Source organism: Mercenaria mercenaria, chromosome 11 (assembly GCF_021730395.1).
Source record: "Mercenaria mercenaria strain notata chromosome 11, MADL_Memer_1, whole genome shotgun sequence".
Classification (NCBI taxonomy): domain Eukaryota; kingdom Metazoa; phylum Mollusca; class Bivalvia; order Venerida; family Veneridae; genus Mercenaria; species Mercenaria mercenaria.
Window position 1 is genome coordinate 26,440,702 of NC_069371.1, and position 24,220 is coordinate 26,464,921.

Consider the following 24,220-nt stretch of genomic DNA (forward strand, 5'->3'; position numbering starts at 1 on the left):
TTGGTATGCAAAAATAATTTCCTCACGCTTCAAATGTGAAAAGGGAACATTCAACAATTGACCATCGAACTAAATTTTGTTATGGACATTACCATTGAAACATACTTGAATTTTGCTCGTTATTCTTTTGTATAGACATCCAGAGTCAGGTTTTTGAATTTGAAGGTTTTCTATATATTTAATGATTTAGCAAATTAAATTACTACGTGTAAGTGAGCAATGTATTTCCTTGACAGGCAAATATGACTATTTATGATGGCTTTTTAATATATGCTTTCTTTCCTGAAATAATTCAATTTATCTGTTATGTATTATTAGGATATATAAATAGAATTAGTCGGAGCAGAAATGGTCTCTTAAGGACTACAAAATTGGATTTCAACAAGACAATTTTATTATTTATCCTTGCCCATGTATTTTGTATAGAGCTGCGGGAAGTTTTTAACATTTTGCTGACGCAGAGTTCGGTGATTGTAGATGTAATTATGACTGTAGATGTAATTATATGATAACTAGGTTTTCCTGATAAAATTTAAGTATCTGTGTGAATAAGTTGGTACCGTCATCTTGGTTATTTGATGCTTACTGTTGACAGATTTGGGATTTTTTGTTTTGCTGAACCAGCATCTCAAATGGCGAAAATGTTTAATAATGTTAGGACTAGTAACAATTGTTTTAACGAATAAAGTGTGGCATGTGTAAGTAGTTCAATAATTGTTTAAAGAATGTGAAACAGACATTAGTTAGAGCAACAACTTAAGTTAGTATTTTTCATAATCTATATATTACAAAATATAATATATTTTATGTATTCTGTATTAAATTATGTAGACCACAGTCACCAGGCATAAAAGAAGGTTTGATTAAGGAAGTGTTTTTTAATAATGAATAATACCGTAGGTCTTTCTTTATCGGCTATGACACTAACCAAAAGAGCAACATAAACCCACCCGTCGAGTTGTCAAGTGGAGAACATCTCTCGTGAAAACGCAACTATTTTGAAATTATTTAATTGTGTTGGCATCCCATTTCGTGTATTGGGTCAAAATGGCTATTTCGCATTAATTTAAATAAATGGATTACACGTTTAAAATATAAAACAAATTGTAGTATTGCGTGTACATTGCAATTCAATGTTGTTGGTTTAGGTTACATTAAAATTGGTTTCCCACGAATATTAAATAGCTTTAAATATGTAATATGTTCGTTTACAGTACGTGTTAGAGACATAAATCTGTAACAATGTGAGCTTTCCGATAGCAGGAGTTTGTCTGATATTTTAAGAACTTGCGTTTACATATTCACTGCTGTTATGTTGCGTGCCCCCGCAGAGTTATGCAATATAAAACTGAGATGACAACATTACATGATTACTTCATACACATATTGCATACATAACCACTTGTGCATGTCATTGCTCGCTCCGCCTGACTGTTAATATTTCCTGGCTGATTTTGAACTGGGGTGATGTATGTCGAATTTTGTTCAGTTTGCATATAATGTAATCCTTATACTAACTCATATGTTTCTTTATTTTATGTTTAAGACAAAATCAATATGGTTGCCTAAAGACATCATTTACTCTTGAACTATTACTTATCAAGATTCAAAGACCATTTTTTTCTTTCCTGCTGTGTTGCCCTTACTTTTAAACTCCATCTATGTATGAAAAGCACCGAGTGTAAAGAAAACAGACATCTGTTCGCAAGTCTTCATTATTCAAAGTGTTTAAGTATACTACATCATTAAGTTTTGCATTCTTCTCTTCATTAATGTCTTAAACAACAATCGCCTTATGGAAAAAATATTTATCAAAGTTAAGAGTTGATTCGTTGAAGTCCCACCAGAGATATCTGTATCGATTCTGGAAACAATGTAACATTGTTATGTTCTGGAGATGTGATGATGTTATATTGAAATTTGTTTCCTCTCGTATAAATGTCCAAGAAAACATCAAATGAAATTTATTAACAGAGTAATGCATATCTTCCATCAAAAATATTAAACATCCTCGAAGCGGGTTACCACGTCAGAAAATAAATGAAATTTAGAAAATTTGATTTTATCAAAGGTTCTTTTGTTCAAGACAATGTAATCAATATGTAGAAGATGAAATGTGATGCAACACTTTTGTTTCTAGTGCTTAGTATAACACACGTGATGTTTCAGAATTGTATATTAACATAATTTTATTTCATAATGAATGGTGATTTCTCATAGCTGCATACTGACAATTTGAAACTTTGAAGATTCATCTCCCCACAAATTTAAACTATACTTAGTTTAGAAAATTAATAAAAAGTAAATGTAGAGAAAAGTAAGAAGTATAAATTATTGTGGTTCTTGTATAATGTTTTCTCTCAGTGTCCGCTGACTTGCTGTTTGAAAATATTTCTCCAGCATTTAAAAAGTTTTACCTCTTAATGACTTGTCGTTGCATGAAAGTTTAAAAATCACGTGATAAAAAAATGTAGAGCTACACTCCGGACAAAAGTGTAATTATGTTACGAAATACGGTAAGCACTAAGCACGGTAAGAGTTATAACTCTTGTTAACAATGATTTAAATATGTTTGGAGTTCTACTCCCGGCGAAAGTGTCACGGACGCGCAGTTGAACGGACAGATGGACGCACACAAGCAAACACCCGCGTAGACAGTTAACATTACATCTTGGCCTTTCAACGTGGGAGTGTGGGAATTAAGAAACAAACACATTCTATTGTTGTATCAAATGCTTCTGTCAGTTTGAATTTTCGCCAATAATACAGACCGTTTTCACTTCTTGAAATGTGTCATGTCCCGCTGGGACTGTTACCCAAGTAACAAAACAACAGGAAGAACCGTAGTCTTCAAATTATGTGTAAAACTGTATTATAGATTGATTTTTATATAAATCTGGTATAATGATAATAATGATAATAATTTTAAAACTTAGAGGTTTGCATATTGTGTGACGGGTTATATATTAATTATGTGAAGTAATCGGAATATGTGTTATCTGATGCAAGTTTATCGATTCATGTTTCTTCAATATTGAGTACTGCATCGAAAGAACAACACACCACGTAAACACTCAGGAATGAACAGTTTTGCTTACTACTGCCACAATAATCTCTATTATCTAAACACGCAAAGAAACGATGATGTCCAGATATTTTGGCAAGCTAATACCGACAAGTTATCTTTACTGTATCATTTCTTATTTACAAAACATATTAACTGTCACTTTGAATTATGGTCGTCTGAAGTTTCCGATCACAGGCAACACTATTACCATAACTTTCTAGTATTTCATTTTCCGAACGTTTTCCTCTTTCGATAACACAAACGATAAATGTAAACTTTCCCCCTGTTTTGAACTGATTATTTGCAAATGGATTCACAATAATATTGCAGCTGTTTGAAGAAAGACGCATGATGCATGCAATCCATTTATAAAACTGTGGTCCATTATGGATAGGTTAACGTAAAAGTAAATGTTATGCCTAAAGACCATGTTTTTTTCTGCTATTGTTGCATTATGTGTTCTTTGACAGTAGTTCCCAGACTGAATCACTAATATTCCTATTCAATAAAATACCGGGTATTTGAAACTCAAAATTTATTATTTATTTCTTCTTCCGTTAAGGTAACTCTATTCAGCAAAATTTAAATCACCAAAGCAAATTGAAACCATTTTAACCGAACGGTTTGAGAGATTTTTTAATTTTTCTGCCAGTTGCATGTATTGTGCAGTTGTGTATACTGCATTGCCTGAATTTATTTCCTGAACATACCCTATTTCCTTCCTAGTTGCCTGAAAAATCATAACATTTTGTTACATGTTGTAATTAGATTTAAGTTTCATTTTTTTCTGTTGCCTGATAAATAGAACATCTTGTAACATGCTGAAATTGTACTACTGCAGTATCCATAAAATAATTGTAAGCTAAATCCCGGTCTTGGATACAAATAAAAGTCTAAAACGATTGATGTCGTTTTAACTGAAATCTTAGTAATTTTTGAAAATCGCATTCACATTTATGTCTCAGCTTCGTGAAAAACATATCATCTACTGCAAAATTCGATACTTATATACAAGGATAAAAGCAATCATATTTTCGGACCTTTAAGCATTTTACAACACGAAAATGAAAGGCAATAAAACTATATTTTTTATGAGAGGAATGAAATTGATTAGTGTGTCTGGGTTGTATTTTATGGAACATGGATACACCACTTACTGATGATATCTTTGAGAATACATTGAGTAGTGTCATTCACAAAGGAATAATTTTCTGATGCAGACATACCAATTGAACTCTATAACAAATATCACTAGAATAACGATTAAAAGACACATACACACGTGCGCGCGCGCGTGTGCACAATTTGGATGTATATAGTATCAATTATAGTCAAACTTCTGCTGAAGACCAACTCCAATTAAATGGGATGGCAATAAATCTGCTTATAAGCTCATCATTTGTACTTCCTGTTTAAGCGAAATATTGTTATGTTGACTGTGTTATGATACCATCTGCTAAAAAAAACCCACTTCTTTTCCACTCAGCAGTGTTCCTTGGGGGTAGGTTGAGCTGTATTTGAATCCGTTAGACTTTGTCTACTAACTTCAAACGGTTCTGGTAAATTACGAGCAAAACGAAATTAAACAAAAATCAAGACGGACACCAATGTGTTGCCACAAGAAAATAATATATATGGTGTTCACCAGAGCAAAACTGATATAATCATTTTCTTCTTCTTTTTAAAGGATTTAACCGAATTTTATTCCCTTTTTACCACGCATAACAGTGAAATCATAATGTAAATTTGAGTTTTTTTTCTATTTTATTAATCTACATATTCAAACAAAAAAAGAATGATAGTTTATGTAGATTGGATTACTGCATCAGCTCTTACGAGCAAAATGCAATCAATCTTTGCTTTTGTTCAGCTTTTTTAAGTTACAAAAACGACTATAATTTAAAGACAAAAGTAGAATCATTTAAAAATGTATTTGTTAATCTTATTAAGCTTACTTTTAGAAATGTATGTGTGTTTGCGAAGATATAACCCTCTAAAATTGACATTTGAAAACTCAAAAAGTAGTTTTCATAGGAGAAGAGAAATCTTTAGAATAACAAAACAGTCATAATTTTTACGAGTTGATAAAAAAGAACTTCTGATTTATTTAGATCTTTTGAAATTTTGCGAAACTGGATATGTGTTAATAGAAATGAAACCAATCTTTGCATTTATTGTTCGTTTAAGTTGAAGAACGTTTAGGAAGACTATATATTATATAAATATATTACGTACTAATTATTGTATTATAATATATTATATGTTACAAAAGATTTCACATAATTCAAATAAACAACGTTGCCACGTAAGTTTGATCAGGGTACTGTCATAATGACGCGTGTTAAAAGGTAGTCGTCTGATGACGCTTACTTTAAAAAAGTATAAAGTGGTTATTAAGCTTCATAATTGAACAAGCAAACGTGGGTGGAATTATCCAAATGTGTCTCTGTAAATTTTATTAAGTAGTTAGTTTATATAACGTATTCATATTTTTTCCGATATTGCTCAAGCCAAATTGACGTTGCTAATTGACTCTTAACACCTAGTAGTATAGAAAAATATGACATCTCAGAATGACAAAACAGTCATAATTAGACGATATGGAAACGAAATGTTAGACATACTGCGAAGACTGACTGAATGACGTTTGTAAATAGTGAGCAATAAGGTTAAAACATGAGAAAATTGAAATACAAATTAATGTAGGAAATAATGTAACAAAGTACCCTATCAACATTTTAAAACGGACAAACAGTTTAAAAAAGAAATAAATTCAGAAACAAATACAAAATCCTACAGCACCTTGGAAGTTTAGAGGGAAAGATTTTTATCCTTTTTAGATGTCTCGTAACTTCTACTCCCCAGAAAAGGGCAAAAGTGCACATTTTTGCTTAAGTAGTACGTGGCTACCAATGAGTGGATAAACATTTAGTCAAAATGAACAGAAATAAGCAAATGAGCGTAGTTTCTAAAATACAGACCCTGATCTATAGCTTTCCAAACATCCCTGTTTTTACTTCGCAAAATGATTTGCAACAACTATAAATCTTTTTCTCTATTTATTATTTCTAATATTTCCGTCGTTTTTCTCCAGTTTAGAAACCTAGACGGTTTTCTTGATAGCCGAATTGCTGAAGACACGTAGCTATAAATATTCTGGAAAAGCAATATATGTTACAGGATACGATATGGAGCAGAGAAATAAAAAAAACCAATTAAATCTTGACAAGATAGAAAATATAACAGTTCTATATACCTTCTGTGTACCTTCCAATTAACACGAAATAAATTAATGTGTTTTGGGCAGAAAATATTGAAGTTAAACGTAATATTTGAAATTACATATTTGAATGAACTCGATCATTTATCTGATGTGGAGACATCCTCTGGTTTTCAAAGGTTTTGTGAAAAAGTCACAAATAACTTTTAGTATTTGATAATATGGAGTACGTCTTCTCTACTGTAACTATGTTGAACATTGTTCACAGTATTCAATCGAATGAGTAGGAAGTAACTCTGACTCAGTCGATATCAGTTGTACGAATAAGGTGTACAGCTTCAAGCTATTTTTGTCTCAAGGCAATTCTGTATAATTTCTTGGACCCAGTAATTTCTGCTCCTTTTAGATGGAGTATGTTCATTTTTACTATAAATTATAAAGTTTCACTTAAACTGTTGCTAGGAGGCGCGAGGGTGTTAAACAATAGATTACCCTCATGAACAAATACTTTTTAAAAAAGTCTGCTTAAGATTATCTTGCTTGCTTGCGTTCTATGTTTCCAAAGAATCTTCAAACGTTTCACTTACACACATTAGCATGACTGTAGCTAATGGAATACAAAATGAAAGAAAGAATAGATTTCGTTACAAGGACTGGACAATGTAAAAACGTTATGATTTCTAAATAAATAAAAAGAAACGTGGTCATTCACCCTTAGTCTTATTTTACTACTTTTTAATGTAAAGTATTACAATGGTTATAGAAATGAATGGAACACAAGATATATTATCACAGTTTTCAGTTTTCAGATCGGTTTCAATCAGCTTATTTTGAAAAGTACAGTACCAATCTAACATAACATATTATGGAAAAAAGTGAAAAAAATCATTCTTATTACATATCCATATTTTACATACATTATTAAAGGTCCATTACTAAGGGAAAGTGAGTTGGCAATTTTTTTCATAGCCAGTGCATAGACTTCTGCAAGACACTAAAAATTGAAGATTGGCAGGTCAAAATTTACAGAAGGTCTTTGGAACTCCAAGAAATGTATGTGTATTATGTTGAAATTTCAATGAATCGACAGAATGACCCCCCAGGTCTTTTTAACTTTCTTCATACTTCATAGAGAAATAGTTGTACATATACTGCGATTTATTTCGAATTTCTACATACCAACTTTCATTTTCCAATAAAATGAAATAGTTTCTGTGCTTTTTAAAAGAAATTTAAATGTTCACTTTCCTTAGTATTGGACCTTTAAGATTTACTTTTTAGAGCTTCGAATTATTTTCTGTATAAACACATGACAAAAACTAATTTTTATTTATTTTAACAAAAATTAGTCCCCCGAGGAAATTAATAATTTCGTATGTTCGAACAATGGATTGTTTTTGAAGGACATAATTAACCTGTACTAATAAATTTGAAATTAGTTAACAAACTAGATTGCAAACGGTTTCGTCCAGACAGAGCACAATCTGTTTTACACATCATCTGACATAACAAAGCAGTACAGTTTTTTCTTGAGTAACATTCGTTTTAAAACAATTCTTCGTGGTATCAAAAACTTGATCTGCAGACAGAATATTAACTTAATTGATACAGCCTACCTAAGTGTAGTTAATTTTATGTTATTATTTCAGCATCCTATAATTGTCTGCGAAACATGGAGATAAACGAGAAATGAGTTTATTCAGAATGAATTCATTTCTATCACCCTTGAGTTCAGATGTTTTCTATTTTTTTCAAAGTAAATTGAAATTGAAAACAGAAGATATATTTAATGATCAAATATCAGTATATGGCAATAAGCACACTGCAATGTGAATGAAGTTGAAACATTAGAATTTACATTTTATCTCAAAGCAAGTAATGATTTGATAATTGATATGTTCAAGCCAGAGCATATGCTAAAAACCTAATAATACTGCACAACCGTAATCCCTGATTTAACATAGGGTCTTCCGCCCACAAACCAAATAACGATCAATTTCAATGAGCCGCTATCAAAGTAATTCTGTACAAAGGAATACAAAACAAGAATGAAGAGTTAATGTAACTGTAATGTAACATTGGATATGGTTTTGTAGAAGAATTGTGATTAGTTGCGTCATTGATGACATCATGGAAAGTGAGACTTTTAATACATTCGTTTGTGCGTTTTCTGTACATTAATTCTGCTTACTCTTAGTATTACTAGGCAGAAATGGAGCTGCAGTGCGGTACTTATTCACAATTTTCAAAGTTAAAATCAATGTATTACGTCTGACAGAAATTTCTGCCTACAAAAGTAGGAAACATAGACTCACAGTAGAACGCCGCGGTGCAAATTACATTTCACTTCAGAAATGTTATTTTCAAATTGCACGAATATTTCAACACAACACGTAAAATTGTCTTTCTATGCACTTTTTCAGACACAAAAAGTTACCTACATGTGCATCAAATTGCGTTCATCAGTGCAATAAAACCCACGCTGCAGTTTTCTTACTAAAGAACTAAGCCCCAATAGGGTTTGGCGTGTCAGTGTCCTATCGCGTTTATTTTACAACGGATATAACATAGTTTTACGAGTATTGTCATGCTAGCGTTTATTTGACGCTCTGTCAACGACACCTATTCAAACCTCGTGACATTTGTTTCAATTTCTAATCATGGGATCTGTTTGCAAATATTTAATTTAGTTTCTTATGTAACGTCGTTTAATATAACACAAATTTTACTTGTAACAACATACGATTTACTTTATAATGTAATGTTAATAAACATGTGTTATTACAATTACCATGCATGTGTCCATAAATCATTATAACTTATTTGAACTCTAGGTAAGGTGATGGGGTTAGATATGTTATTAGATTTTATAAGATTTAGTTCACCTTAATCAAAGGTACATATACGCTATTTGAGAATTAAATGCTATTTGTGTGCAGTTTATACTGGGATAAACCACATTGGGACTTCTTGCAAATCCATAAATCGCGTTCTTCATAAATCGCGAAAGCGATTCTTGGATGATTTGAAAGAAGTCCTAGGGAGGTTTATATCCGTATAACTGCACTTGAAATAGCATTCAGTTCTTATATCTACATTTGTTACAGCAGCTTGCTATAACTACAGAAATAAATGCTGTGCTTTCCATGACTACAAAATATTTGTAAGGATATCGATCTTTTAAACATCTAAATAGAACAGCCAAAATAGACTTGACGACATTCGAGTGTAAAATTCCCTTCCAATGAAAATACAATTTCAGGTTTTTGTTTAAAACGTCGGTAAATCCAGTGAAAAAGTATATAGTCATGTTTGTCCAATTTTTATCTTTATCATTAGAAAATTAGTTTTAGCTATAATTTACTGTTCTTTTTGAAATAACGGCGTCAAATGTTTAAAGATGTTTTCTAATGACGCCATTTTGTCCATGTTCTTTTATGTAAATGATGTCAGATTGTCTTGTCGGAAAGGGTCATCCTTGATAGTGTTATGCCAATGTTGTTCATACGAAAATAAACGGGTTTTCCTTTCCATACAAAATATACAGCGAATGTAATTATTTTGATACACCTTTGTCCTTCGTTCTCGTTAACGTTTGTAGTAGCATCATTGTGTCACAATCTTAAAAATGCTTGGTCAAAATGTTTGTCTCAATGAAATATTGACAAGCTTGAATCTGGGTTTAATAAATAAGTCACTATGTCAAAGTATAAGAAAAACGTTGTTAACACTATATAGACAATAGTTTTATCGAGGCTTTATGACACCTGGTCGGAATGTTTGTATTCTTAAAGTCGAGGTTGTGTTTGAAACTTAAATTACAGGGTTCAAAACCATGTCCACTCGGTCAAATTATAGAAAAACATGCTAGTAGGTCATATTTTCCACATACATTGTAGTCTATTTGAAACTTTATTAGATTGCTTGTCTTAGTGACATCTAGATAATGTTGTTTCATCAAGGATCATAAACAAGATATCAAGATTGGTTTTATCATAGAAACCGTTTGTTAAGATACCAAAGGCCATATTTCCAATCTTATCTACAGCCTACCAACAAAAAAAAAAATCTGCCGGAATGGGCTATATGTATACCCGTCGGGAAAACGTTTCCATGGTAATAAGGTTTGGTCAATAATGCTTCTACTTGAGAAAATTGATAATTTACATTGAATATACCATAAAACTTCATAAGCACAAAACTAACAGTACTTAGATAAGATGAGAAGATGTTCACAAATAGTTAAAACACATTTGAAAGTCGAAACAAGAAATATCTTTAAAAATGATGGTCGGCGAATTGTAATAAGGAAAGAAGTTTATGAATTTTTCATCTAACATTCATCTTTCATCTAACATTTTTCAAATGGCAAAACTAAACACCGCACTTTAACAATTTAAATGGGTCTCTTTTAATTTTTCGCAAAAGTTTCGTAGGGTTGCAATTTTGTTTCGTTTATCCTTAGACGAGTAGTTTGATGAAGATTCATGAAGCGGTTCATGAGAAGAGGTCATTAAACGTGTTTATATTTTTAGCTAAATTGGTCCCTATCCCCATTTGTAACAAAATAGCAGGAGACCTTACGATATTGTTACACATCGAGTTTGATAAAAATCCATTACATTTTAGTGGTTAATGCGAAGAAAGGCATATCTACTTTTAGCTATAGTGGTCTCTAATAGGGCCCAAGTTCCTATATAAATAAATTTGGAAGAGGACCTTATAATGTTGCTCCAGACCAAGTATGACAAAGATCCACCAAGCTGTTCATGAGACGCTGTGTAAAGGCATTTCTAGTTTTAGCTCTAGCAGCCCCTAAAAGGGGTTATATGTCCCAGCTGAACAAAGATGGCTGCGGGCCTAATAAAGATGCTACAAATCAAGTTTGATTAGAATACATGAGAAAAAATCAATTAAAGGATTTTTTTATCCAACCGATCCCGCTTTAACAAATGCATATTCGCTATTCATGAATCTTTGGACAATGACGTCACACCTATAAAAAGATGAAGGTCAAGCAAAACATACAATTGTAATTATTTCAGTATTTCTGTTTCATAAGCAAAGTTTGACCGTATTCATATCACATTGATAAACTGTATGCAGCGTACCTTCGTTTCAGTGTAATGAGATTCAGTCATTATATAGCATATATATAATAAAACAGATTTCAACTCAGTTCAATATTTGCATACCATACTAAAGAAAAATATTCATATATAATAAATCAGATAAATAATTTATAACAAATATATCAAAGCAAACAAGTACTCATTTTAATATGCAATCTGAATAAGTCACAAAAGCAAGAAACCTTTTCATATACAAACGACAATTGTAACAAGGAAAATATTTTAAAAAAACTTCTCTACATAAAAGACTCTTATCACACCCTTATTCATGTGATACGCAGACCGTATTCAGCTCTTTCTTTAATTTGATATATGTTGGTATTTGAACAGGTTTTTATCATATTTATTAAACTTACTTATCATTTTGAGATATATCAATATTCTTGCTAAATATACTGAGCCAAAGTTAGCTTTAAAACTGTGAACAGCGTCGTTTAGGATAAACGCTTTGTCTACATTTCACTCAGCGTAGCACGAGCAACAGAGTGAAAGAAATTGACACTTTCGTCCAATCAGGCAGAGTGTTGCAGAAATCTTCCATTTTGATAAATTATCTATAATGCGTTATCAAGTAGTTTGATTTGCAAACTGAAGTCACGTGGCATAGGTAACAAAAACGAATTTAGACGGCGTCGCCGAAAAAGGATTGTTACACAAAACATCTCCGCAAAAGCTGCAATATATTACTTCTGCTACGGTAAGCAGGCTCCTTTCCGAGATGTTAATCTACACTGTGTTAGTTTTGGCGTATACATACTCTGATACTACAAGAAGTACAATATGACTCACAAATTTTGTCTGGTCTTCCCGGGTACGCTACACTTTGGAAAAAATGAGAGATCGGGTCAGCAAAACAATAACTAGGAAATACTTCTATAAACTGGAAAACTGGAGAAGGTCGCATACGAATTTTGAAAGCTATTGTTGTCGTTTGACCATAACCGTGTACTCTCGACTGGGTAGTTGTACTACCAATCTCATTCATGCTCATGAAACCTTCACGATAACTTCCATTTATATCTTAACCTGCCAAAACATAAAACTGCTTACTATTGTGCTTTAGAAGATTAAAGTAAGCAATACAAACTAAGCACAAACAACCACGGACATCCTATATATTAGGTGAATATATTTCATACATAGTCTGCACATACGAGGGGAATTTCAAACACCCGGAGAAGTATTCTTATATTTCTTTATTTCTGGCCCAATTTTTTATGAAATTTGATAGATACGAACATTTAAATGTGAATTCTTCAATTTAAAATTTCAGAACAAGAACATTATTGCTGCCGTTTCTAATGAAGCGTCACTTCCACCAAAGCGGCCAATGTCATAATGATCCTGTTACTATGTTATTCAATGTTTCTCGCTATCTAATGAATTTTCTCCTTTTCCTACAAACAAATAAAATGTTAATGATAATAATTATGTATAATTGATTAAAAAGTTTTTTAAATGCACCGATCTGTATCAAGAAGCTCTTTCATTTTCAACCCGTGACTTCTAACGTCTTAACGACAGATCGTCGTTGATACTCATCTGGCAATTTTGAAGATAAAGTGTTGTTTTGTTATCTTTAAGGCATTATGTAACATAGCATATGTTTCTTTCCTTGATGTCACTTCGATAAGTTTACGTTATAAGCCTAATGCTTACATTTCATGCAAGTTTTCATCCTATCTCCGGGAAAAAAACTTAGAAATAGGTAAGTGAAAAGAAATGATTTGTAACGAATGCAAAGTAAGAATATTGACAAAATTGCACCGGAAGACGTCACATGACATTGCCATGGAGACTTACTATTTACTTACTATTTATCGAAGGAAACTACAGTTTGACATATGTACTTTAAATTCCCTAATCTGCATCATATTATTTTTCATTAACTTTATATGAATCTGTGTAATAATTGAACGCCACTTTCCTTGTACATGTCAAATTTTCTGGCAATTAAGGTCGTAAACCATATCATTATAATATAAATGTAATATAGTTAATAATTAATGCAGTCAATACCATTTAATTTCTGTGTAACTTTTCTTTTTCAACATAAAGTCGCATTTAGCCGTTTAATATTTTCTTAAAAATGATATGATTATGTTTAGCTATTAGAATAAATGTATTGTATCTGTTCTTTTCTAAACCTTTTTCTTATTTTTCTTAAATTATTTATATGCCATTGTCAAGTAACGAAACATTGTATACGTATAAATGTAAATTAATGACGATCTTATTTCAGCAATGTATGATTTACATATATATCTCATTTTTATGATTTTTAGTGTTATTGTCTATTTTTGAATGGAGCACTAGGCTATGAATAAGAAGATGATATTGGATTTAAGTATGTTTTAACGTTGTCCAGGCTTTCCTCGGATTTTCGATACGTGTAGGATTACGCATTGTCGAGAAACATTTGCCATACATTTCTGTTCCGAAAACAAAGTTCTACTTTTGTCTGTCAATTTAACTATGAGCACTTCTATCACCTTTGTCCTTTAAAGACCATGTACAAAATGTTTACTAGCAGAGCAATAAAGTACGGGATTTTTTATGAAGCAAATGCAATATGAAATTAATGGTTATCGCTTTTAATGGTTAAATAACTGAACTTTCTATTACGTTACAATTGATCAGTCTGATGTTTTCTAAGTTTGTCCGGTAAGGTATCTTTGTATGAATGAAAGCAAGTTTATTCATTTACCGGCTTATTTTGTGACGTGCATTTAACAATACCTAAACAACATAATGCCTCTGTATATCGAAACTATCACTGAGTAATCATTTATGAGTATTTTACGTTCAAATTCCCTTTAACAGACATATATATCATATATAATTACAGTAGCTAGACATGCTGGAGTATCAGCATCGATTCAATGTGTAGCACAGACAATTTGGTCAAGGTCTTATTTTGATAATGTTATTGAAAATACAGAGTTTACGATTTTGTTCACACTAACGACTTAAAATTGTAATGAAGTAGGGAGTTTGAATTGGTCTGGAGATATTCAATAGCAGACACAGACAGTTTTTATTTTTCAGCCTAATTTTTAGATAGTTCCGAATGAACATAAATGCTATCTAAGATCTAGTAATATTGGAGTTTCTTATGAGGTACATGTTAACTATGGATTTTACTGTGAATTAGTTTGTCTTCCAAGAGCATAATACGTTTGCACTGTAACTTAAGTTTGAGTATTCAAATGTACACTGCTTTGAACAGATGTTACTTGTTTTGATTCACATTAATTTAACATCATACTATATGAGACTGATCCAACCGTAGTCATTTAAAGAATGTTTATGCAACAGGTGTCATTAGTTTGATCAATGTTTTATGTCTTAATGTAGTGGAAAGGTAAACCTATTGTGATTGTTTTTCTTATTGTGCGTGTATTTGTTAGTAATGGTAATATATTGCATTTTCAGCTGATGGTATGTATTTTGCGCAGCAAAAAGGATCACAATTATAACAGATCAGTGACATGTTATTTCCCGGCATATTAATTTTGTATATGTCGCTCAATCTGTTGTTCATAAGTTGGTATCTGACTATGTTTCATAATGTAATTGATAACTATATAAAATTGAATCAAAGAATACTTACGACGCATTTTCCATTTTTGAATAACGAATATACATCTTATGGCAACTAAGTGAAGCACTTGGTTTACGCTGATGCCTAAATATCGGATGAATGTAATGTTATATCTTTGTTAAACATTCTAAACTAGAATTTTCTTCGTCTTTAAGAAATTAATGTTCTTTTTTTTTTTTTTTTAATATCTGAAGCAAATTTGTAGTCTTATGCTTTTATTTGTAATGTATTATCTTATTTCGGTAATTGGAAATAAGTTGTAAAGCAAAACACTTGCGTTTTTATACATAACAAAGTATTTTTAATATTGCCATATACTGAATTTAAATCAAAGGCACCATTCTTTCCAACATAATGTCTTCTTCACTGACTTACACTCGTCCAGAGGGTCGATTTGAGAAAAATTGGTAGGGCCTATTTCAGTTTGAATATAATTGTGTTTTTCTATTCCTCATATTGCCATTATTGTTTTAACATCGGGTAATATTATATCAAATGGGATTATGATATGTTACAAACAAAAGCTTTGTTTGAACTATTCTCATTAATATGTATGACTCACTCATTGTTTCCGAAAGAACAATATGCCTAAATTGCTGAAAAATCTTTAATTACAGTTTTCTTTTCAGTTTTGGTGCTACATGTACGGACTAAACTATACGTAGTGTTATTTAACTACTCGTGGTTACAACAGTCACATCTTAAAATACTGGCTAGTGTTCAAGACAATATAAAATGAGATTTTCAATTTCATTTTCATGTTTCAAAAGTATCCGTGCTAAGCCTTAAAACAAAGAAAGAAAATTGCATGGAAAACAATGCATTTGTTGAATAATTTCGAAAAGAAGGAATAATTAAGACATTATTGATACTACGGTAATCTTTTTGGTAAGCTCTGATATACATTTGTATTACAAAATCAAATGTATTAGTGAAATCTAAATTGTATCTTAATAATTCTTCTCAATTATTTCTAAAAGACACTTCTGTCTTATTACATTTTTCTGTAATAGTACCGATATTTGATACTTCAAATATATCTTAAAAGACTTGTGTTACAAGTTAATAGATATAAGTGATTGAATTGTAAAAATAAACTTAAAGTTAATTTTATATGAAAGCCATCGGCAAGCCTTTCATAACGCTGAAAGCACTTTTAAAATCGGACGACTATTGAAAGTTTGAAATTTAAGAAAATGGCTGATCATGGAGGCAGAAATTTTAGTGTGTTTATGACGTCATTTACACACTGCTGGTTTCCTTATTTAGCAAATAACCTTTTAAATAGATTAATGTAATTGTGTTTCTTGGGTTTAAGATGAAAAACATAGTCATTTATTTCGGCAAAGGTGGACACGTAGCGACATTTAAAGAAATAAGTAAATACAGTTTAAATATGTATCTTGCAATTTGATAAATCGGCCATTTTTTGTTGCCATGGAAACAGAATGGCCACCATTTTGATCAAATATTTTAATGCTCATAACTTTCTCATTTTTAAAAACAAAGAAAAATATCAAACAGGGAATGCCACGCACCAAAAGCGCAGCCTCCTCAAAGAACCCCCCAGCCGATTAAGCCGATTTTGAAAATTCTTTTACGTCTTTAAATGATCCAAGAACTCCTTAACATAAGAACAACATTGCCTTTAATATGGTACAAATGTATCAGGTTGAAAGTAGGATTTAAACTAACATGATGTTGAAAATAACAATCCTTTTCAACTGAACTAGCTGAGTGTGTTTTTAAATTAAACATTTGTTCTGTCAAACAGGCCTGTGTAAGATAAAAATACTGTAAAACGATTGCTTTATATTTTAAACGGGAACACTTTCAGACATTGACAAATATTACGCTAATACATACTGCTGGATGACAATTGTCTTTCAGTTACATGCAGAAAAAAAGCCATTAGCCGAAGCAGTCCTTAAATTACCTTTATAGTCTTTTATAGTCTTGAAGACAGCCAATCGTCATTTCAAAAGTGCACAATGTAAATACAGGAGATTGAACCATCAACTACAGTAAATTAACCCGGTAAAACAAATTTATTAAATTTCTAGTCAAACATTTGAATTTGAATTGGAATAATGACATATTTTTTTGTTTAAGTGCAATTAGCTTTATTACCTTATATTGAATTTCTTTGCAATAACATGCAGCTTAACTAAATGCAACTATTACAACATCGTGTGTCCTCTAGGCCGGACACTTTAAGGCTTTTAACCGCCATTTTAATTTAATACCCAAATTAATATCAAGAAGACTTCTTGATTTACTTTACTTTTTAATTTACGGATTCGCTTTACGTGTAAGAAATAATTATATGATGGAGTCTATGAAGAATAACATATAGCTAGAATATATTATACTTGGAAACAGTTTGATGAAACGTTGAATACTTTTGTCTTATTAATGATTGTACTAGATCTGTGTGTGAACCCTTCAGGTTTGGGATTAGTTTCTAAAACTACCTTACCCTTTTTTATCAGATTTTTCAGAAAGTTAAAGTGGTCAAATTTGAACAAGAAGTTTCCGCTTTAGTTTTGAACTTAACCCCAACAACATGCACCTTTGTAAGAGATTTAAGGTGCTAGTAGTAAGTTATGCTAATACTTACAACTAGCATGAAGGTTTCACACACATTCATAAAGGAAGAATTATCAATAGCAAGATTCTGCCTAACGTCTGCAAAAGCCGATAAATTTCATTTCTAATGACAGTTACTTTAATTATTAGGGTCAGACAGGCTTCTTTCTTTTCCAAGAACGTAATCTACGTCGTGGGCTTCTTGATGGTAGTGTTGGCGTTTACACTAGCAAACAATATACCGCATGGCTAATATTAGCTTATAAATTCTGGATGCATTAAATTAACATAAACTATATTTGTTTTCTCTGAATGTTTTGCAAGTATATAATCTAATCTGAACGCTTAATTCTAAATATTAATACTGCATCGATTGTAGAGAGAGTACCCAACGTTTACAATGTTTGATGTTTTCTTATATTAAGACGCTTGGAATTTTGTTCACCGGCAAGCTTTCCTCCTTTAAATATCCATTTTATCTAGAATTTTTTAGATGGTAAAATGGTAGTTTCAATAGTATTCGAATGATCTATTTAATACAATGGAGATAGGGATGGAGAGGGGTGAGGTTTATCAATAATAACTCGATACTTTTAAATGACATATCTAAAATCGTCCTCTTTCTTCATGATTTATTTACATGTCATGTTAGTTTTTCTACAAAATACGTAAATTAAATCTGGCAGGACTTAGCATAACAAGGTGGCATCGATTTCATTTACCGAAGCAGTTGGTATTCTCAATTATTGTTGTCAATGGTGATCTTATCTTATAACAATAGTGGGTTTGAAATTCAAGGAAAATATTTGATTTGTTTTTTCATTCCCAGCTGATGGTATTGTTTTATTAGATATGGAAGAGAATTTCATTAATTTGGCCTTAATAAAATCATTATAAATTAAGTTAATGCATAATGGATCTACCCAAATAGCAAGTTATTCTATGTCAACGGCGAACTGACAGCGACAACTCTTTGAAATATTAAATTAAATAAGATAGAGGCATGCATGTAGAGGATGTGTTCTCAACTCTTACACTAGGCCTCCTGAAAATATAAAGGTCAAAATCTTGGCAGACAATTCAGCGCTTTCCGATTAAATTGGCTAGGCAGACTCCTATTTTTGCTAAATAGAAACAAGCAGCTGTGACTGTCATCATTTGATAACAATATAAATGTCTGCTAATCCCGTGGTGATTGTTTTGGGCAAGTCGAATTCGTTACATACACTCAAGGACTTTAAAAATGCTTCATCAGTTTATGGCAGTTAAGTATTTCACTTATTATTTTACATTGAAACTGGTACGATATGGTGATACCTGAAGCGTGATGGTTACCGCCTCCCTTCACGTGTCGCTCGTATTGTAATTCGTGCTATATAAGTGGTAGTCACGCTTCGTTTAGCACAGACGAATTTCCACCTTAATACCCATAACAGTTATAAATATTTTATATATACATTACGAATACTTTCTTGGTTCGAATTTTCAAAATGCATAGAGGGGGCGTTTTTAAAGTCATAGGGTGTATTAGGTGGTATCTGTTTGTCTTAAAAAGTATTAAACAATGTATATCTTTGTGGGATTCTACAGATTAAAGGGTTGATGAATATGGGGTTTAAACTTTAGTTTGTAAAATAATGTGAATAAAGTTGTTTTGTATCTATTAACATACTCATATTGTTACATCTTATAATACAACCAAAAGTTACATACACATTTCAAAGTTCGTGAAGTGCATTGTTTTCTCAGCGTTCGTTGAATGCTTTGTACTTAAACCAACTCCAATACATATCGTTTTAGTGTAATACAATTATCAATCAAAGCTACAGTTGATTAGTTTAAAGTTCTATCAGGCCCATCTTTATTTATCCTGACATCATAATATTCTTGTTACATTTCGTTTTAAATAAATTAAATGATATCCCATGAAGATATTAAGTCAAAGAAAATTTGGGAATAAAATTCATTATGTTCTCTTCTAGCTTGGTTAGTGCAGTTACCATATAGACGAACTCGTCACTCAGTCTGAAGATAGTTCAATTTATATAATGCGAAATTAGAGGCGATCCTAGATTCTTAAAAGTAGTTAATAAAAGGGAATTCAGAGCATTTCAATATATTACAATATATTATGATCTGTTTCATAATGATTCTGAAGTAAGCGAACTCAAATAAAGAAACCAGTGATTTCGTTTAATTGTTTTATTACTTTGCACATCAAACGAAAAATTTCCCCGATCCTTTTATTGATATACCTTTGACTTTTCACATCAGTACAAAGATATTTAAATGAAGAAAAAAGACTACCATCAAAAGAATGCAGCAAATAGGTTTCTATGCGCATTCTCTAAGCATGTTTTGCAAACTTGTTAAGAAAACTATTTTTCGTCCTTCTTGTCTTACGATAAGTTGGAATGTTTGTTATGATTATATCCCTTTTGACTTTTTAAGGCCGTTCTGCATGTTTGATAATCCGGAAGTTATGGCGTAACGTCATTTATCCGGAAAACGTAGAATAAAGCCTGGACTCGGTATACGGAAATGAAAATCGTTTTACAAATTACATGGCAACCCGTGAGAAAATCTAGTAAAACGGCAGTGTGACTATCTTTATACAGGTAAAATAAAATATGATATTAAAACGTTTGACAGGTTAAATTATACCAAATTATGTCTTTAAATAAGCGTTTAATGTGAGAACCTCTTTAATATTGAGTAAATATTTCAAAATCAAGCTCAAGAACCTATACATTTTATTTCACTATACTATAGACAATACGTTTATATACGACTGTGAGAAGTTGCATTAAAATCTACATTGTAGAAAAAAAATATTCGCGAAAATGTCATCAAAATTGAGATTTTCCCATAGACGCTCATTATGAAAACTTGTTTGAGGTCCAAATTTTTCAAATCAGTCTAACAAAAAATCAAGCACACGACCCTCTCCTTTTTATTTGCTGAATTTTCTCAGAGTATTTTGAAGTTTTGAAAAATGAGCTTTAAATCAAACTCCACCTCACAGAAAAAAATATTCAAACGTGCATAACTACCTTAATCTGGCTTACTGATTTCTGGACATTTTGGCTATTCCCTATACGAGGTAACGATCGATGTGTTGCGTTGTTTGCGTGAACATGACTGAAATGATTAAACACTTCTAGCATTCCTAAAAAGGTGAAGAAAGAGTGAGCATACAGGAAATCTAAGAATGGTCTCAGACTTTTATCTGGACCTTGGTTAATGTCTCGTGTAATATTTATAGATCATTTATTGCACAATCATTTTGAAGCTGTTAAAGTGAGCTTTTGCAGGAATTGGAAAATCTGTCCATATTGTAATTTTATTCTTGACATTTACTTTTAGACATTAGAAAATATGTTTATATTGTAATATACTCCTGACATTAAGTAGTTTTAATGCTGATGCTGTTTTTCTTTTTCAGTGTGTCAAACAGAAACGCAGAATATAATCATTAGTCCTAATCATTTCTAAACAATTGGAATTGGAAACAACACAGAGTGTGCAGTGTAACAGAACACCTGTTTGAGGTTAGATTTCATAATTATTATATCTATATTTGCCCTGTATATCATATATGTCTCATGGTCAATTCTACCGTTGATGTGTAACAGGCTTGTTATTTAAAGTTTGCCCATATGAAATACCAAAATTATGCAAAGGGCATCCTTTTTTCCAACACTGACTTTACAAACACAAACGTAAAATGAGAGAAAACATAGATTATATTACATAAAATGTGTCTTTTTTACTCGTATTGATCGTGGCAAATAATCAACGCCTTGTCGATATAGTCGAGTAATTAGTTTCAACCGCTGATTAGCGATCCGTCATCCAATATATGTTAAATTTCATGTTTAATAATACTCCAGTACTTGTGTGCAAAAACGATACATATTACATTAATTCGGTTCATCTAATATAATTCTATCATATACATAAGCCATACCAGAAAAAAATGCATTTGATATTTACTGATACTTTTCAGTTATAGCTGTCGTGTAGGTGGGTACAGACTCAAAGTGTTGTATATTGGAATTTTGATTTATTGTCGTCATGTTTAAACCAAATCATGCCTGTTTGAATTTATTTCAGTATCACTATTATGTGGTGATATTATTTTGAAATTAGATTGTTGTAATATAAATGTTTTAAGAGTCGAGGGAAACTCAAATGTACTCTGTACACCGGTTAATCAATATCATGCAATACTCTTCGGTTAAGAAAACTGGGGTGCAGTGTATAATCCTCTTCTTACATGCTACTTTGGTTTATGTCTCCTGTTCTCTTATGATATGAATAAATAATTAATTTTGCTAGAGCAATCCGTCAGGACGTCTCAAATGTATAATCCAGCATTTTGATTTCAGATATTTCTTCAACAGGATTTTATTTTTATGATATTGTGTAAGAAAACAAAACTGTTGAACTTACATTTCAGAGTCATGTGGCTTATTTCCTTGTTTTTCTTTAAAAGGAAAATTGAGTTATAAACTGTTAGTAAGTAATGAAATTTTATGAACAGAGAAACGTGATTTTGATGCCAGTTTAATTGAAGCTGGTTTCCAAAAATTATCAGACATGTCAGATTGAATTATATTTAAATGATATAAGCGCGGGCAGAATTGTTCTCCAGAGAGCAATAGGATCATTTTTCAAGAACAAGATTTGATTAGAAAGTTTTCATCCCGAACATTATTCTAGGTTATGCAGTGTAGAACTTCGTGGAATATTTTGAATTTTGTTGACACTGAGGTATATGAAAATAAGTATTGTCCGTTTTATTTCCAGTGATAAGCAGGTTTTCAGTATCAAACACAGTATGATGTGTTTGCATTAGTGTTAATTAAACCGCCTTTGTCCTTGTGCTGTAGTGAAGGTCAGTCATTGTCATTGTTATATGATCTGTTGGAAAAATTGTTTTGCTAAAATATTATCAATTGGAAATTGAAATTGCAACAATCTTAGATTATAAAGAGGACAAAATTAGCACATTAATTTGAGAGGAGTAAGAATATTTCCTACGGAGTTAAGGTTCCGTCTTCAAATCCTGACCTCTTACTGAGGAGTGGGTGTGTTACTGGCGAAGCACTTTATCATGACTGACACAGTCAACCCACCTATATCTGGGTACTAGCAAACTGCTGGGGAAAAGGTGTAATTGGTTGAGATAGGGCCGCGCCAAAGCTGTGTAGGTGTTTTATTGATTTTTTTCATTCATCGATATGTAAATACAATTTTCTTTCATTTCTACTTGATAAAATATTAAAATTGCCGCCTCCTGTTTTTTTTTTAGAAGAAACAGCATTTCAATCACATTATTGAGAGCAAGTATTAAAGTAATTTTTCACCAACACCTGTCTATATATATAGTAGAGAGAATTTGTACGAACCAATTGCCTAATCATCACCTCAATGTACCGGACAAGTTGCGGCAAAGCGACTAGCAGTACAAACGAGCGTTTATATTCCTAAACAGGTCCAGTAAACCAAGAAATGTTTCGGTGCTGTGTTATATATACTCACCCGAATTATACTTCACCTTTTCACTGGTTCAGCATTTGCATATATACTTTTTAACTGTTCGTTAACAAAATTAAAATATTAAATTTGCTGTTGGTTCTTTTTTGTGGTCGCACCCACTTTTAAGAACTACTAAACATATATCTGTAATACTCCCGTTCTGTCAAAATTTATGTTAAACCGACAGTAACAAAAATGAAATTTACTCTTAGACTAGCAATAGCTGCATCCTATATTTGACAAATTATCAAATTGTTTATGAATAGAAATCTACAATCAGAAGTTTTTTTAAAGTGCGTACACTATTCAAGTCAACGTCTTTTTTCTTGTTTTACTAACATCTTAAAGAGAATTCCTATAGTTTTTTTTCTTTCATAGATTTTTTTTAAATTCACATATATGATAGGAAAATTTGTGCTGAAAACAATGAACAAATAAAAACAATAGGTCACCAGGCTTGTTTTTGTGAAAAATTCTTTTGAACACACCCACTGTTGCTGAAACTGCTTGCGATTTTTCAACATTTTCATAATTTTCTGCTTTTTTATAAATACCAACCAAAATATACATCATCACAGCACAATAAAGTTTTTTCTTTTTACAGATTTTATCATATACTCATTTGATATCATAGTCATATTTGTAATACTCTATCCTTACAATAATGTGTACAAATGAAAAAATATACTGTTTCATACTTACTTTTGTGAATTTTTTTCAGTGAAAAATACCCATAGTGAAGAATATTTTTTTAAATTCATAGAATTTTTTCCTATTTTTTTTGTATATAGATAATTGTATTGTGAGCATAAAAATGGCTAAAAATGTATGGGTAATCAAGCTAAATTTTATGTTAAGACCGCTAGAATACAACACCTGTTCGGACGGAAAATGGCGCGAACCTGGCCAAATTGATTACATGTATATCTGCTAGAAGTTAAAAAAAGTTTTAAAATTCTTAATTCTTTCTATAATTGAATACTAAATAATCTGAAAGGTGATATTGTCTTATCAGTACTAAGTCAATTATCTTACATTATATAAACAACACTGTCTTTGTACCA